Below are 18732 nucleotides of genomic sequence, written 5' to 3' on the forward strand. Positions count from 1 at the left end.
TTGGGGGGCCAGGGTTACAAGAATAAATAATACAGTATCTGCCTGTGAAGATGGATGCTACATTGTTACAGCCAGGAATAGTTCCTGCACTCAGCACTTCCCCAAAGAGTTGTGAATGTCAAACTTAGCAGAGAGAGAGGGGATCCCCAACAGAGCAACATTAGAGAACTGTTAAACCAACTCAGTGTTATATCTGACATCCGCATAAGGTGAAACGGCGTCATTGTTCGCCCCCCATCAATCAATCAATCAAATGTATTTCTAAAGCCATTTTTACATCAGCCGATATCACAAAATGCTGTACAGAAACCCAGCCTAAAACCCCAAACAGCAAGCAATGCAGATGTAGAAGCACGGTGGCTAGGAAGAAACCTAGAGAGGAACCAGGCTCTGAGGGGTGGCCAGTCCTCTTCTGGCTGTGCCGGGTGGAGATTATAACAGAACATGGCCAAGATGTTCAAATGTTCATAGATGACCAGCAGGGTCAGATAATAATAATCACAGTGGTTGTTGAGGGTGCAACAGGTCAGCACCTCAGGAGTAAATGTCAGTTGGCTTTTCATAGCCGATCATTCAGAGTCATGATTTTTGTTTTGTGCAATGATGTCAGTGCGGGAAAAAAACGGTGTTTGTTGTTTGAAATAGCTTCTTTGTTGTTGTAATATCGCAAACGGACGTGGCAGTTTCACCAAGTAAGAATTCCAGTTTTAAACAGTGTTAAACCAATGCAGTGTTAAAACAGTTTTTAGAAGAATTCACAAGCTTGTAATTGCAAAACTAGGCAGAAATGAAGAAAAGTTATTCAGAAAAGAGGGAACAGATGGTGTTATTCTTTGAACTGCGTTTAATTAAGTCTGTTCCTTTCTGTTTACTTTGATGAATCCTTGTTTCCCTATCAAACTAAAGGCAACATCATCCCCACTAACAACTGTTAGTCATTTATATACCTGTAGTTTGGTTTTGAAAGATTCACACAGTACACTGCCCTCTGATCCCAGAGATCATAATAACCTTATGTCTTGCTCCCACTATGCAACGTGCATTTACTGTCCATAAGGAGGGTGCCTGCCTGCCTGTTTGCCTGCCTGCCTCTCTGCCTGCCTGGCTTTCTGCCTGCCTGCCTCCCTGCCTCCCTGCCTGCCTGCCTGCCTGCCTGCCTGCCTCTCTGCCTCCCTGCCTGCCTGCCTCCCTGCCTCCCTGCCTGCCTGCCTGCCTCTCTGCCTGCCTGGCTGCTTGGCTTTCTGCCTGCCTGCCTCTCTGCCTGCCTGGCTGCTTGGCTTTCTGCCTGCCTGCCTCTCTGCCTCTCTGCCTGCCTCCCTGCCTGCCTGCCTCCCTGCCTCCCTGCCTGCCTGCCTGCCTGCCTGCCTGCCTGCCTGCCTGCCTCTCTGCCTGCCTGCCTGGCTGGCTGGCTGCTTGGCTCTCTGCCTGCCTGCCTCTCTGCCTGCCTGCCTCTTTGCCTGCCTCTTTGCCTGCCTGCCTGACTCTCTGCCTGCCTGCCTGCCTCTCTGCCTGCCTCTCTGCCTGCCTGCCTGCCTCTCTGCCTGCCTCTCTGCCTGCCTGCCTGCCTCTCTGCCTGCCTGCCTGCCTGCCTGCCTCCCTGCCTGCCTGCCTCTCTGCCTGCCTGACTCTCTGCCTGCCTGCCTGCCTGCCTGCCTGCCTGCCTGCCTGCCTCTCTGCCTGCCTGCCTCTCTGCCTGCCTGACTCTCTGCCTGCCTGCCTCCCTGCCTGCCTGCCTCTCTGCCTGCCTGACTCTCTGCCTGCCTGCCTCCCTGCCTGCCTGCCTGCCTGCCTGCCTGGTGCGCTCAGCAGTAAGAGGTGATATAGGCCTAATCATTATTACTCTATGATAACTGATAAATCATCCTCATATGAACGGTCACTAGGGGAAATTGGCTTTTGCTATTTCATGTGTAACTGCATTGCACCTGCAGAAACCCCATCAGCAAAACAAGTCAGCCAGCACTGAATCATCTGCAGGTAGTCTGCTAGGCTATATTGTCATTAACAAACTACTGGAATTGTGTTTGTGTGTATATGGATGGGTAACTTTGGGTCCTAGTGTATGCTCACTTTTTTCATATACTGTAGTTCCATCCTATTTGTATTTTTTTTAATTACTGCTTTTTGAATGCAGGCAGACCATTGAAAGGTCTCTGTACTTTGTATTTTTCTTTCTCAGTGTGAGAAGCCAGTTCCCAAGTTCCATTACAATTGTCTTTCCAGACTTAGTTGTTGTGACAAACTTTCAACCAGATAATTCAGTTCCCTGGGTGTAATTACTCAGTTGACTGCAGGCCCATTTAGATTTAATTAAAAGTGGGAGCCCAATATCACTTGTCATTGCACCTGACACCCTGGCATTAACTTTGCAGCTTTGCATTCATTAGAGCAGGCAGTCATCTCCTAAAGTTGTATCTTATTTACAGCATAATCCTAACAGACCAAATATAGTGGAGCAAATTGTACATCCTTAGGTTATGAAAGTAAGAAACTGAGGAGTGTGTGTGTGTGTGTGTGTGTGTGTGTGTGTGTGTGTGTGTGTGTGTGTGTGTGTGTGTGTGTGTGTGTGTGTGTGTGTGTGTGTGTGTGTGTGTGTTGGCAGAGGCCTCCCAGGTTCCCCACAGTCATAACACGGTAGGAGCATGGCTGTGTCTTTGCTCTGCCAATTATCACTCCGGAAATTCAGCAAACAGACTAACTACATCACACGCGCACAGTGTGTGGGGTGACTGATGTGAGAAATCTGCTATAAAGCTTTGTCTCTAATTAGATGAAACAGGAAAAATAGATCTCACAAAACATCTTGCTCACCTTACATTTCCTCTGCCAGGTTTTGCTTGAAAGGCAGAGGCATCTTCAGCATCTATTCTACACTCTCTTAGAAGGCCGATACATTTCTGCTGTCATTTCTGCTGTGGACTGACTCCGTGTTACAGGATTGTCAAAATGAAATTGAATTCTTTAGAGCAGATAGCTACAACTCTTCAGGGAAATAGCCAGAGACAATATACAGTCTATTCAACAGCAATTAATACAAATGAATAAAGATAGTGCTAAAGTAACTATTCCTCATATTGAGTACATCCCAGTTCTTAATGGTAAACACAGCAACTTGATGTGTGATCTGCCTTTTTATGAACACTATTTTCCTGTGGACAAAGAGAGTTAGGCCACTGACTGGACTAATAGCCTTGTTTGGTATGCAGGTCTACCGGAGGCCCCAAACATAACAATTAATTGGCTCTAGTTCTCCTTTGTGTCAGATCCCACATTTCAACTCAATTAAACCCCATTTTATTACAGAGCTGCGTCTGCGGCATAAGTGTGACTAATTGGAAAGTGGATGAACAAGGAAAGCAATTTTCTCACCTAGAAATGACTCACCTACTCGTCGCACAATGCTTTTCTTTTATCGAACAAATGGTTCAAGCTTCTGCACAAACTTCTTAGGAACAGTGAGCCCCATTGTCATGTTGGAAGGGTGGATGAATGATGCCAATTTATCCATCATTACATAACATAGGGATGTCTTCCTTTGTGCTCATTCACTATTAGATGAGAATAGAAAAAAACATAATTTCACACAGACAGGGCAAATACAGTTTATTGTTCAAGTTTTATTGTTAAAGCCACTTAGTCCTAAAAACCTAAGAGGGATTAACATTCATTCCATAAGATTTAACAATGGAATAAAAGCTGTCATGTTAATCACGAGACATCTTTATAAGCTAGGAGAATTTGTTATTTTATTTAATGGTTAGCACCAATCAGTGCTGAAAGCCTTGCACTCTCCTGGATAAGCTCTTGAAGTGTATGTACATTCATAAAAGTACATCTATTTTTACTTTGCCTTTGACTCAATTCATTGGTCTACACCTCCACTAAAGTATTAGCAGGGAGTTTTATAACTAACCCAAGATAGATCAGAGCCTGTCGTTTCCAATGGGAGCAAATGAATCATAGTGGGCAGAACAAGCAAGGTGGGCAGAGCCAAACACGAGCTAGTGAGATCTTATTGGCGCGTTATTTGCATATTTCCGGTAGGGAACGCCTTCTCTGTGACGTACGCGTGTGCACTCGAAACAATGCCCTTTTTTTTTTACTTTGGCAAAGGGTAAAGTCTACAAAACACAGTCCACTCTGTTTGTTACAGATTTTAGATTGGTAACAGAAACCTGTATGGAGATCAAATGTTTCATGGATGAGAAAATGAGCAAGAATGTCGGCCAAAGTCCATCTCGCTCGATATTCTCCCACTGCCGGCCACTAGTGAGTGGAAATGCTCATTGTTCTATCTGTGGTATTACATTTTCTGTGATAGTGAGACACTTCCCTCTTGTGGTGAAAAGGATACAGTAGTTGTATGGAAGTCAAATGTTCTGACTGCGCCACCCTGTGGTAAATTCTAAGTACTGCAATGAGAATACTGGAACACCACTGATCAACAACCACTCCTTATGAAAGTAACGTGTTCAACAGAGACGTGACAGTTGGTGATAGAGTGGTGAAATGAATAGTGAAAAGCATCCTTCTCAGTCAACCTTAACGTTCAAGTTGTATTTTGATGTCGTGTACAGAGGTTAGGTTTAGAGTTGAGGTTGAGGGAATGTGTTAAGGTGAGGGTTAAAGGGGTTAACATAGACTCTGGCTTGGGAACTTCTTTGTACATTTGAACTGTAAGTTGTCCTGTTATGACTGTATATGACTGTTTTGAATATCACTCCCTGACCACATTTTATAAAGTGCCTGGGGAAGTGAGGGCCTCCACCGTGGGAGATTTATGATATGGATGTATTTTATTATCAAGTAATAAAAGTGGTCCGGACATCTGTTTGATTACTTTTATGAAACAGGGGTGGCAATACTGATGGAGAATTACGAGGCGATAGACTGATTTACTTGCCATCAGGATAGCTGACTTGTTGTGAAGGTTGTACACTGGGTGAAGTGCTTCAAAACTCCAAGTATGGCAGTACCAAGTATCTCAAGTAAGGAATGCATAATGGATACCATGCCAAACAAGCAAAAGCAAAAGTCTGTTGTAGGCTCAGAGAAAAGTGTTGGTAGCAAAATACAAAGGATGCTTTAAGTTGCTCTTTACCATTAAGCAATACCGAGCTGACCAGTCTAATTTAAATCTTACCTGAATTCAGAGGTATACTCTGCCAATAACAGAGTGGGCTAGACTGGCAGAGACGGAGTGTTTGTTTCTAGAAATAAGGGTGTTTTAGATGGGCACATTCTGCTGGTAATGATAAGCAGGGCTGTTGGCAGGCGGCTGGTGTGGGCAGGGCCAGAGAGACAGCCAGGGGTTTGAGTTAGCTTAGGCCCAGACGCTCAGACCGTTCTGTTGGAGGGACGCCAGTGAAATTCCCTGGCCTGCTAGAGACAAATGATTATGTGAAGAAGAAGAGGGGTCTGGGCCGCCAAGAGCATAACTTCCCGTTAGAATGGGTAATTAGAGGACCACACAGTTAGTTCAATCCCATCAGTCACTAGGAAAACGGATCGATGAAGGAAGGATGGACGAAGTGGGGTGCAGATGCAGATGTGCTGAGTCACAGGCCATTGTGACATCCCTTCCTCTGTCTCAAAACAACAAAGATCCATCTACAGTTGAGGTCAGAAGTTTACATATACTTAGGTTGGAGTCATTAAAACTCGTTTTTCAACCTCTCCACAAATTTCTTGTTAACAAACTATAGTTTTGGCAAGTCGGTTAGGACATCTACTTTGTGCATGACACAAGCAATTTTTCCAACAATTGTTTACAGACAAATTATTTCACTTATAATTCACTGTACCACAATTCCAGTGGGTCAGAAGTTTACATACACTAAGTTGACTGTGCCTTTAAAAAGCTTGGAAAACTCCAGAAAATGTCAGGGCTTTAGAAGCTTCTGATAGGCTAATTGACATCATTTGAGTCAATTGGAGGTGTACCTGTGGATGTATTTCAAGGCCTAACTTCAAACTCAGTGCCTCTTTGCTTGACATCATGGGAAAATCAAAAGAAATCAGCCAAGACCTCAGAAAAAAAATGTAGACCTCCACAAGTCTGGTTCATCCTTGGGAGCAATTTCCAAACGCCTGAAGGTACCACGTTCATTTGTACAAACAATAGTATGCAAGTATAAACACCATGGGAACACGTAGCCATCATACCACTCAGGAAGGAGACGTGTTCTGTCTCCTAGAGATGAACGTACTTTGATGCGATAAGTGCAAGTCAATCCCAGAACAACAGCAAAGGACCTTGTGAAGATGCTGGAGGAAACGGGTACAGTATCTATATCCACAGTAAAACGAGTCCTATATCGACATAACCTGAAAGGCCGCTCAGCAAGGAAGAAGCCACTGCTCCAAAACCGCCATTAAAAAAGCCAGACTACGGTTTGCAACTGCACATGGGGACAAAGATCGTACTTTTTGGAGAAATGTCCTCTGGTCTGATGAAACAAAAATAGACCTGTTTGGCCATAATGACCATCGTTATGTTTGGAGGAAAAAGGGGGAGGCTTGCAAGCCGAAGAACACTATCCCAACCGTGAAGCACGGAGGTTGCAGCATCATGTTGTGGGGCTGCTTTGTTGCAAGAGGGACTGGTGCACTTCACAAAATAGATGGCTTCATGAAGAAGGAAAATTATGTGGATATATTGAAGCAACATCTCAAGACATCAGTCAAGGTATTGGAGTGGCCATCACAAAGCCTTGTGATGGCCACAAGTTAAACTATTTAAAGGCAATGCTACCAAATACTAATTGAGTGTATGCAAACTTCTGACCCACTGGGAATGTAATGAAATAAATAAAAGCTGAAATGAATCATTCTCTCTATTATTATTCTGACATTTCACATTCTTAAAATAAAGTGGTGATCCTAACGGACCTAAGACAGGGAATTTTTACTAGGATTAAATGTCAGGAATTGTGAAAAACTGAGTTTAAATGTATTTGGCTAAGGTGTATGTAAACTTCCGACTTCAACTGTATGTGGTCCAAGCCAGGACAAAGGATGATTTCAGAGAAGAGGACAGAGGGGGTGACATCCGTGCGATGGAAGAGTGAGCACAGGGTGGAGGACTGGATGTGTTGGGATGAGGTAAAAAATTCCCTCCCTCTGTCTGGACCTAATAAGACAGTTATTGTTAACACATTACACACACACACACACCAATGGAAGCTCCTCAGAGGTGGAAGGGGAGGACCATGCTTCTCAGTGAATTTCATAAAAATACAAATAGTGAAACAATAATAAAATGCAATCCTTTTTAGATAAAACTATAGTAAATATATTCAAATGTCACCAAATACCTAATTAAAACACACTGTTTTGCAATGTTCTACAGTAGCCTCAACAGCACTCTGTAGGGCACCACGGTGTAGCTGGAGGACAGATATTTTCCATCCTCCTCTGGCTACATTGACTTCAGTACAAAAGCTAGGAGGCACTTGCTTTTCACCCGCTTTCATTGGCCTTCCGGAGGACAACCTCCAACCAATTAAAGCTTTTGCAGTATGAACTAACATGTTGTCCACTCAATCAAAGGATCAGAGAACTAACCTAGTCCTACACATGTCTGATTTAGAATCTTGGTGAGTTGGTGGCATTGTTGGATAGATTGAAAGATTGAGATAGTGATAGATGAGCATTTTTAGGTTATTATTCAATTCAAATGAATTTCTTCAAACTACAGGAGACTTGGAGGTAGATTAATCCTTGCTTGGACTAACAAATTCTTAGCACTTCTGTCTAACTGTGTTGTGTTATTGTTTTTTGTCTTCCCAGTCAAATCCTGTTCTATCCTCAGTGGAAGAGCTGAGCTCTCCAACCGCATCCATCCATGATGAGCATGTCCTGCACTGAAACCCGCTGATCACCTCAACCCCTGTCCTGCACTGAAGCCTCTGAACACCTCAACCCCTGTCCTGCACTGAAGCCTCTGAACACCTCAACCCCTGTCCTGCACTGACGCCTCTGAACACCTCAACCCCTGTCCTGCACTGAAGCCTCTGAACACCTCAACCCCTGTCCTGCACTGAAGCCTCTGAACACCTCAACCCCTGTCCTGCACTGAAGTCAAGCCTCTCGAACACCTCAACTCATGTCTTATAACCCCATTCAGTCACTGCTGTGATCCCTTCCCAACACTGCGTGAGTATCAACAGTCAACATCAACTTTCATTCCCATTCCCCACACTATTTAACAAAAAATGTATTTATTAAATCTTAGGGTTAAAATAAGTTGTCTTTGATGATTTTTTTAAACATGCTTTGTCGACTCCATGCAGTCTGCGACTATACTGTGGGTCTCCCATCCTCCCACATTTTCTAGTCACCATCCTCCAATGAGACAGAATCATATTAAACCCCTATACAACCAGAGCCTCCCAGCCTCTGAGGCAGAATAATTCAGATGTGTTAAATAGTAAATAAAAAGGAGGATTAAAAACGAGCTAATTAAAACATCCAATGAGTTTACTGACCTCACTCTGTCTGCCCCAATCCCTGCAATCCCCTCTCCACAGGTGCAAAGAACAGCTTTATGAATACCTCCATACACACACACACACACACACACACACACACACACACACACACACACACACACACACACACACACACACACACACACACACACACACACACACACCGCCAAGTCTTGAGTGAACTGAAACACTACATGCCAGCTTTACGAATGCCACCAGAAAAAAAAGTAGCTAAGTAGCTTAGTATGCAGAAAGCCGTTTAGTGCTCATTGTTATTTCTGGATACTGTGAGAAAAAGTGCCAGAGGCAATTAAGGCCATTGCCTTTGAGTGGCTGTGTGGTCACTTGTTTTTATGACGAGTCTGAAGCAGTGAAATAGTACATAATGATGTCTGGTTTGAGTAACAAACAAACACACATACACACACACACCCACACGCACATACACACCAGTAAGAGCCAAGTCCTGAGTGAAATGAATTGGAACACTACTACTGGACTCCTGATCAGAGGACCGGACCTCACCTGGGATTGAAAACACATCAAGTCTGCCAATGCCTGTTCCTGTTCAAACAACTTCTCTCTCATTCTCCACCCAGATCATCTTGTCCCAATTTTACACGTTACTTGTGATTTCACTTTGAGGTTGGTCCCAGACTGGCAGTTGGTTTCTCTGGGCCAAATCAAACAATAGCCTGATCTTCACTTTGTAACGCAATAGGGGCATGGCTTTTTTCCTTTTTGTGTTGTGCTTGTCAATTTCTCCACCAAATTTACTGCCTTCAGCAAGCTTATAAAACTTAAAGCATTTTGACGAATTTAACAGTAAAAGGATACAGATCTAAAATAAAACATGGAGGCCTTTGACTTCTTAAGATGACCCAGAAGATTACTTACTTGACTTACTAGGAATCTTTGGCTCCCATAAGGAGCATAGCAGACCATTGATAAATGTCCTTCATCTCACTCAGTTCTGGGCAAGTTCTTCCAGGTCACACCAGTTGAGGCCGCTCACAGTCACTTCTACCTGGATGTCTCTCTATGGGGGAATCTCAATTGAGTCCTCTCTCATCTCTCCTCGCCTCCTTCTTGAAACCCATTGGAGGAGAAGGTCACAGGGGAGGGGCCTCTGGCTTTCTCATCCCATGGGTTGTGAGAAGTAGGTGACGAGAAAGGAGAGAGGATGCGAGGGGTATGCAATTGAGATTATCTCCAAGCCTTTCTGGGTCGAGAAGATACGTCATGAGATACAGAAGACACAAGTTCAAAAATGTCACTCAAACATTTCATAGCTCTACATGCTTTCAGAAATAATTAAAATCCCTGTCTCTAAGCAAGCATATTAGGGTTATATGAGTGTTTACAGCAGTGCCAAATTAGATTTACAGTATTATCCATAATCGAAAGCTGTTAAAAAGTGAGCTAAATGTACACTGTACAGCCGAGAATGCATCAAAGAAAAATGCATCCACACCTGGACTATCACCAGAGAAACTGACTGAGAAGTGTGTCTCTCTCTCTCTCTCTCTCTCTCTCTCTCTCTCTCTCTCTCTCTCTCTCTCTCTCTCTCTCTCTCTCTCTCTCTCTCTGATTGGTTAACTGACAGAGGTTATAAAGGCACCTCTGGCCACCTAGAGAGACAGAGGCACAATTCAATAAACGTCTTCCTCAATTTGTCAAATAGTCGGCAGTAGGCTACATGCCAAGTTCAACCTGGGCTAACCCAAATAACGAGCTGCACTGTCCCTATAGGAGAAGCCTTTTTGGTTCCAGGTAGAACCTTTTTGGTTTCAAGTAAAACTCTTTTGAGTTTCATGTAGAACGATGTCAGGAAAGGGTACTACCTGGAACCAAAAATGGTTCTTCAAAGGGTTCTCCTATGAAGACATCTGAAGTACCCTTTTAGGTTCTAGATAGCACCTTTTTTCTAAGAATGTATAATAGCTTGTTAAATAAGAGGCCAAACATTTCATGAAACGTTGTTGCATACAGCATTTCATATATCTTCTCCATTTTACCAATTTTTTGGGATAGGGTCTTACCAGTTCGAGGTTGGCTCGCTGTCACTCTCCCTGAAAACTCCAGTCAGGTTTTGGTCGATTTCAGTGACGTCACTCGACATCCGGTAATAAACGTCTTTGGCTTTACCTTATTAAAGACCGTCTCCTAGATGTTGAACTGATGTGCCCAGTTGGTAGCTAGCTCAGCTTGTTAGCTGTGTTGATGGACGTACACAGAAAGCAAACAAAAAAACTGTAAAGTAAGTTAAGGACAGATAAACATTAAACACACAAAGAAATGATTGAAAACACGGTACATAAAAGTTTATGCTTTTGGCTCAGTATATGGAGGGCTAAAACGTATTTCCTCTCTAACATTATCAATATTATTGTCCCGTCCTGACCAGTAAAAGGGGTTATTTGTCATTGTAGTTTGGTCAGGGCGTGGCAGGGGGTATTTGTTTTGTGTGGTTCGGGTTTTTTTGGTTTATGTTCTACATTTTCTATTTCTATGTGTTAACTAGTTTTTGTATTTCTATGTTGGGGTTTTGTTAGGACCTCCAATTAGAGGCAGCTGGTTGTCGTTGGCTCTAATTGGAGGCCATATTTAGTTGGGGTTTGTTTCACTTGTGTTTCGTGGGTGGTTGTTTCCTGTATAGTCTGTGCACCTTACGGGACTGTTTTCATCATTTGTTTTGTTTAAGTGTTTTTTCTTTAATAAATAAGAAGATGATCAATATACCCGCTGCATTTTGGTCCACTTCTTACGACGAACGTTACAATTATGAAATGACCCTCAGCTCTTTTAAGAGAGAGGTTTTTGTCTAACTGCTATGCATCTAATCTAGTAGCTCCCTCTTCCTCCTCTTTTTCAGACCAAATAGTTTCAATATGCTCATTCTTGGTTAAGTTCATTGCAACCATTATTCAGTATATATTGCCTCATTAATCTAATGTATCCAACCCTTTGAACATTTGAATAATAAATTGATAATAAATGTATAAATATCCAGTTAAATCACAAGAAGACATATTTCCCAAATATTAAGAGTAGTGATAGAATGTGGGATATCCAAAATCCAATTGTAAATTGACCTCAGAATTTGTTTTGTAATTTAGGCCCACACCATTCCTCTCTACACATACCCAGCTGGCTTTCATCCCTCTAAGAGAAAATAGGGAAAAGACTGCCAAGAAAAGCACGGCCTAACCGTAATTCACCCTCTGCATGTGCCTTGAACAATGTTATGGTTGATTAACATTTGACTTTTAAAGTCTGTGTGTTGAACAGCGGTCCTATGCGCGTGAGTTTAAAAATGGTTTTGACAAGTGTTCAGTGATGCAGAGGAGGGAAGGGCCAATAGAAAAGGAAACTGTCGTGTTTCCAGGAAAAACATTTCCCAGTCAGCGACCATAATCCCATGCATTATGGATGAAGCCAATAGGCATGGAGAGAGAGCGAGAGAGGGCAGGCCTGTAGCGGGGAATTTGCACTTTAACTCACACGTCTTATCAGATCAATTTAAGCAACTAAAATAATAATGACATCCACTGACTAATAGTGAGAATGGAACTTTACATAACGTCGCTGTCTGATAACATCGTAAAAAAAAATTGGGCCAATTGTAATTTTGTACGTTTACTAAAAGCATCAACTCCCCTCAATGTACTCGGAACATTTCATAACTAATACCAAGATGTAAAATGTATTCAAAATTGCTTCTGAAGTTAAATGGGAAAATATGCTCATTTTTCATTTCCTGAAAACATTTTGTATTGGAGATAAGACATTTTCATCAGACAGTGACAGTAACGAAAACCAAGTTTAAACACTCAAAGGAAACAAAATGTGACATTCTAAAAAAAAAAAACATGGAAGGACTAGGCTATATTTCCACATACTGTAGGTATAATGTATTTACTGTAAAATTTTTCTACAAGGATGCTGTTATTGTATGCAATAGGAAGTGTCAGCTCCTTGCTTGTCCCGTTGTGTTTTTTGACAGGTACTCAAAGCCACATGGTATAGTGTAGCAGCTGGCTATGGCATAGTAGACTGGCTACGGCATAGTACCGCATGCTTGCTACTGTAACACAACCTAAGTTATCAAATCCATCCCCTATCAAATCAACACCAATAATGACAAAATACATCAACAAATTTGACAGACAGCCTCGTATACAACAACATTAACATTAACAGGGATCTTTTATCACTCTCTGTTCTGCTTGAAGTGAGTGTTAACTGTTAGGTCTAAAATGTTCAATTTTTCATTCACTACAAGGGGATGCATGAGTTCATGGAAAGCCGCCATGTTTATCGCTGTGAGTGTAGCCTGGGCCTCGCTAGGCCCATACCTCATGTCAGCGCTGGGGAACCAGGGAGAAGAAACCAACCGACCGACCGGGGCCCTAATCAACTACAGATGAGTGGAGGGACAGAGCCCGGCCAAGAGCAGAGGAGGCCCCACTCTTCAATAACACTAGAAATAACAGAGTGGGGCTGGGAGGCTGTGGATGGCGGGTCCCAATGGGCCAGATAGGCCTGGCCCACTCTCAGTTCTTCAGCTCCAGCTTCACAGTCTTCTCCTGAAGTCACCACCTGAGAATGCTGGGACATGGGGCCCCACAGCCCCTTGCGTGCGAACGCAGTTTTTCAGAGGGAAGGGGCTCACTCTACCCACTTAGAGTCAGGCAGCCCGAGCCGAGATAGCCTCAACACCAGGCACTGCTGTTGACTCGATGCAATCGCCTCTCCTCTCATGTCCAGGCTACAGTAGGCCACCATGCGGTGAGGCACTGCAGCACACTGTTATATGAAAAGGCAAAGCCGCAGAGGTTAGTTCCCGCTCAGCCCAGTCAAAACTGTTCGCTGCTCTGGCACCTCAATGGTGGAACAAGCTCCCTCACGACGCCAGGACAGCGGAGTCAATCACCACCTTCCGGAGACACCTGAAACCCCACTTCTTTAAGGAATACCTAGGATAGGATAAAGTAATCCTTCTAACCCCCCCCTTAAAAGATTTAGATGCACTATTGTAAAGTGGTTGTTCCACTGGATATCATAAGGTGAATCCACCAATTTGTAAGTCGCTCTGGATAAGAGCGTCTGCTAAATGACTTAAATGTAAAATGTAAATGTTAGGAACTTTGACTTTGTGCTGGTCACATATATTACAACCGCATGTTTGTGTTCTCAGTAAAGAGTAGTATACTACTCTCCTAACTCCAAAAGAGAGTTATTCTGAGTCCCTTCTCAAACAGGTCATATTGACACGCAAGTAGCACCATTAGAAATAAGTACCGTAGGACTAATGTCCCTCAGATTTCATGCAATACCACATATACAAGTATAGACATTGGTCCCACAAAATCAAAACATGAATACTGTACAAAAAGGGTATTGATCTGAGTTATTGTAGATGTGTTACTAAATACACATAAACACCACACATTTCCATTAAAAGGCATAAGGCAAACCCACATAATAGATCCTAAAGTAGTCGGAGGGAAAGTGTGGCATGTAGAAAGCACCCAAACACAAGTGTTCCACTTTGGAGTGTTTGGGTGCTTTATTTGTGCTGGCTTTTCCAACAGCTGATTAGCCATACTGATTACTGGGCTTATGTGAATGAATGGAAAACAAGATATTGGTTCTACTGTAGCTACCAGCGTTAAACAGTAGGCCTACTCTTCAATGGCACTTTTGCTGCATGCTAATAGAACAAACATTGTAAGTGACATTTGCAGATGTTGTTTGACATTTCTTCTCTCTGTAAATATAGTTTATGTCGTTACTGTTGATCCTTAGGGGCCTCCTTATTTGCATTCTTCGTTAGAAACATTTACATGATTCTGTAAGGTGGTGTCCATGTCTTTTGTGGGACCACAACATACAGTATCTGTGCCCATGCTACTTGTCCAGAGCGAGTGGTGGTCATCAGTTGGGAAAACCCAAAGGTTGGGGATCTAGGCCAGACCCAGGTGTCATAAATACGATGCCCTTGGACCCAAGGTGAGCTGTTTGTCTCCATCCAAGATCACTGTAGTGCCCCACCTTCTGGATGCCACAGTTAACAGACGGTCAAGTAGAGGAAAGTAGATGTATGAAGACTGCTGTCATGGATTATATATTATTCTGTTATTTATGTTTACATTTTTACCAAAATTCCAACTCCGATCTTGAAAACACTTCCAGTAAGATAAACATGAGAGAAGTACATTCCTCATAAATCCCATTCTCCTACCTGCCAGCCAGGTAGACGTGATATTCAATATAATGAATCATTACACAGTGGAGCTTGGCAGTAGGATCAAGTGGGGTTTATTATTGGAGTTTATTATTTTGGGAACTTGGAAAAGAAGATAGGCACACACTGGATGAATCAATTTTGTTTCCACGTAAGTATGTGCCCAGTGGGATGTTGTTGCCATGAAATTCTGATAGTAGTGAAAACTATGCATCTCTTCTTCATAATTCATGTGAGTCCACCAGAACTTTTATGGATTTGAGTGAAGGAAGAAAGGGGACTTTCAAATGAAATGAAATGTTTTTGGTCACGTACACCTATTTTGCAGATGTTATCTCGGGTGTAGTGAAATGCTTACGAGTGCAGTAATACCTACCAATACAAAACAATACACGCAAATCCCAAAATGAAAAAGAAAGTTATTAACAAATATAGAAATATTTGAACGAGCAATCTCAGAGTCCGGAATATAAATATATAGTATAGTATGGGGTGTATAGACAGTATTGACAGTATATGAATAGAAAAGGTGTGTACAGCAGTAGTTATATAGGATGAGCCTCGACTAGAATACAGTATATACATATTGGGTTAAAAAGTGTGCAAACATTATTAAAGTGACCCGTTTTTAATGACTATGTACAGTACATAGGGCAGCAGTCTCTAAGGTTCAGGGTTGTGTACCGGGAGGTACCCGGCTAGTAGCAGTGACTAAAGTTCAGGGCAGGGTACTGGGTGGAGGCCGGCTAGTGGTGACTCTTTAAAAGTCTGATGGCCTGGAGATAAGGTGAGTCTACTGCCCAGTTTCATCAGGTACAAAAAAAATGGTGGTAATGTTTTTCAATCTGAAAAGCATGATTCAATCTTTAACTACTTGTTACTTTTATTTCTTATTCTTATCTGTATTTTTTTTTTACCTGCATTGTTGGTTAGGGCTCGTAAGTAAGCATTTCACTGTGAGGTCTACACCTGTATGTGACTAATAGCGTTTGATTTGATTTGATTTTGATGTTAATCAGTAGGAATTCCATGGTTGCCATAGCACCGAGATGGCAGCCTTGGATGATTACTCCTTTACATCTATTAATTATTTACTGTGTTAAGTGTTGTTGTTTTTTTTTTTTTAAGTCAACAAGTGTTCGATTTAGGAAGCTGATTAAGAGTAGGTTACTCGGATCTAGACAATCTGAGAATATATCAGTCTGATTCATTAGATGTTTTGATTCAAATTCGCTCAACAATGACAACCTGCACCTAAATGATTATAACACACGTGGGAGTCTATGGGGTGGCCCACGGAAGAGCCTGAAAGTGCGGCAGCCTTATATCAGTGACCAATGGGGCTTGTCAGACCTGAGCCTCCCAATCCCCCTTTCCAACTCAAAGCACATGTGGAGCTGGCCTCATTCAGCACGCAGCCCCACTCATCATTATCATGTTTATTTTCTCACACTTGGAGAAAACTGAGCATTAGGAGTGGTGTGACCCGGTAGGAGAAGGCTAGCCTGGGTGTTAGCAGTCAGACCTGTTAGCTACACTCAAACCCAAACTATAAGGTACCCAAACTTCAGTGGTGTAAAATACTTAAGTACTTAAGTCGTTTTTTGGGGTGTCTGTACTTTACTATTTTTTTGTTGTCGCTAACTTTTACTTTACTACATTCCTAAAGAAAATAATGTACTTTTTACTCCATACATTTCCCTGACACCCAAAAGTACTATCAGGTTTCAGGTAAGACCCAAGTGCAGACTGTGTTGAAGTAACAATGTTTATTGCAGCAGGGGCAGACAAACGACAGGTCAAGGCAGGCAGGGGTCGATAATCCAGAGTAGTGGGGCCAAGGTACAGGACAGCAGGCAGGCTCAGAGTCAGGACAGGCAAGGGTCAAAACCAGGAGGACGAGAAAAAGAGAGACTGGGGAAAAGCAGCCACTGAGACAAACCACTGGTTGACTTCAACAAACAAGATTAACTGGCACAGAAAGACAGAAAACACAGGTATAAATACCCAGGTGAGAAGTGGGGAAGATGGACGACACCTGGAGGGGGGTGGAGACAAGCACAAGGACAGGTGAAACAGATCGGGACGTGACATACTCGTTACATTTTGACAGGAAAATGGTCCAATAAAAAACACTTATCAAGAGAACATACCTGGTCATCCCTACTGTCTCTGATCTGGCAGACTCACTAAGCACACATCTTTTGTTTGTTAATTATGTCTGAGTGTTTGAGTGTGCTCCTGGCTATCTGTCAATAAAAAATACCAATTGTGCCGTATGGTTTGCTTAATGTAAGGAATATGATATAATTTGTACTTTTACTTTATAAACTTAAGTATATTTAAAAACAAATACTTTTAGACTTTTACTCAAATAGTATTTTACTGGGTGAGTCATTTTCTATTAAGGTATCTTCTTTTACTCAAGTATGACAATCAAGTACTTTTTCCACCACTGCCAAACTTACCCTGCCATACCTGTAGGGTACAGACCGGAGTTTACAGTTTAGTTGGCCCAACATTTCCCAGTAGGTTGGGCAGCAGCGATATCCCTTAAATCCCAAACCAACTCCTATCTCTTACCTCCTTGGCAATTGTAGAGATCTGAGATGACTGGATCCGTGTCCACTTCTACCTACAGGAGACCCAGTGTGCGTACCCATGATCTACTCACAGGAGAGAAATGTACTTTAGAGCCCTTCCATCTACACTGTAGAGGCCAAAAACACACCCTGGCCTGACTATTCAAAACATGTCATCTAGGTAGGCACTTAGGAGTACTCTACCTCACACACTGTTTGAATAAAGGTGGTTTTCTGTTGCTGTTGAAAGTATAGAGGCAAGGCTAAAGTGAAGGCTGACTTCAGTGTTTGATACAAACAAATCGTTTCCTGAGTAGGAATGCACTGGCAAGACTACAGTCCTAAAGCCCACTCAGTACTCTGCATGACAACGAGCATAACTCACTACCCTCGCCTCCTTTAAAAATTTCACAGCTAATAATCTCTCATGAAAAAACAAGATGAGAAATAGGACCAATTTGTCTTCCAAAAGGCCAACCGATCAACCACAAGGGTTAAGTCCCTTCCAATAAACCCAATTGTGATTCATTGGGCTGGAGAGAGAGAGAGTTAGAGCTGCCATGGAAAAAGCCATGACCAGACGGTAAGGTAAAGTTTAAACAATGACCCGACCAACCAACTCCCCCCTCCACCCTGTTTTGCACACACTATGTCCACTACGCCAACATCTGTCCGCAATCACGGGTCTCTCAGAAGTAAATTAAATTGAGGATGACTATAAGACTGAAAGTGTGTGTGTGTGTGTGTGTGTGTGTGTGTGTGTGTGTGTGTGTGTGTGTGTGTGTGTGTGTGTGTGTGTGTGTGTGTGTGTGTGTGTGTGTGTGTGTGTGTGTGTGTGTGTGTGTGCGCGTGTGTGCGCATGTGCGCGTGTTCGTGTGCTTATGCGTGTGTTGGTCCAGGGTCCAAACCTGGACTGAGTTTGAAAGATGAGCCTCTCTCAGGTTTGGTACTTTCAGGTGGAGATAGTGTGTCCTTCATTTTCATCATGTTTCATACATCTATACAAGACCGTATAAGCTATTCGTTGAGAGGAACATTGCGAGGTCCACCACCGGGCAGAGAGAGTGCAGTACTTAATGATTTACAGCATCAGAATGATGACAGATATCCTCTAAGCATATACTCATAATATATTCAATATTATGTACCATGATACATTACTGTACCCATAAATATAATGATGAGAGTGCAGAGAGATGAAAGAACTTTACTGAGGAGAAGACTTGTATTTCCTTGTAGACTCTTTATTTTCCTCTTCCACAGATCAAGTGCTTTGCTAGATATGGCTACTCTGAGTAAAGGGTAAGGGCCACTTCTGGATTTAACAATGGATTTAATCCCTTCCTTTCTCTGTGAACCAGACAAACCCCGGACTTCCCCTCTCTGCTTCAAAGAGAGGTCAACACAA

General features: G+C 42.7%; 1 long non-coding RNA gene across 1 annotated transcript; it reads left to right on the forward strand.

Moving 5' to 3' along the window:
* Positions 1-1748: 1748 nt before the first annotated feature.
* Positions 1749-8226, forward strand: LOC123728150 (uncharacterized). The gene is made up of 3 exons (XR_006759972.1): positions 1749-5621; positions 7006-7104; positions 7792-8226. It is a non-coding gene; the product is annotated as an uncharacterized lncRNA (long non-coding RNA).
* The last annotated feature ends 10506 nt before the right edge of the window (positions 8227-18732 follow it).

Source organism: Salmo salar, chromosome ssa17 (assembly GCF_905237065.1).
Source record: "Salmo salar chromosome ssa17, Ssal_v3.1, whole genome shotgun sequence".
Classification (NCBI taxonomy): Eukaryota; Metazoa; Chordata; class Actinopteri; order Salmoniformes; family Salmonidae; genus Salmo; species Salmo salar.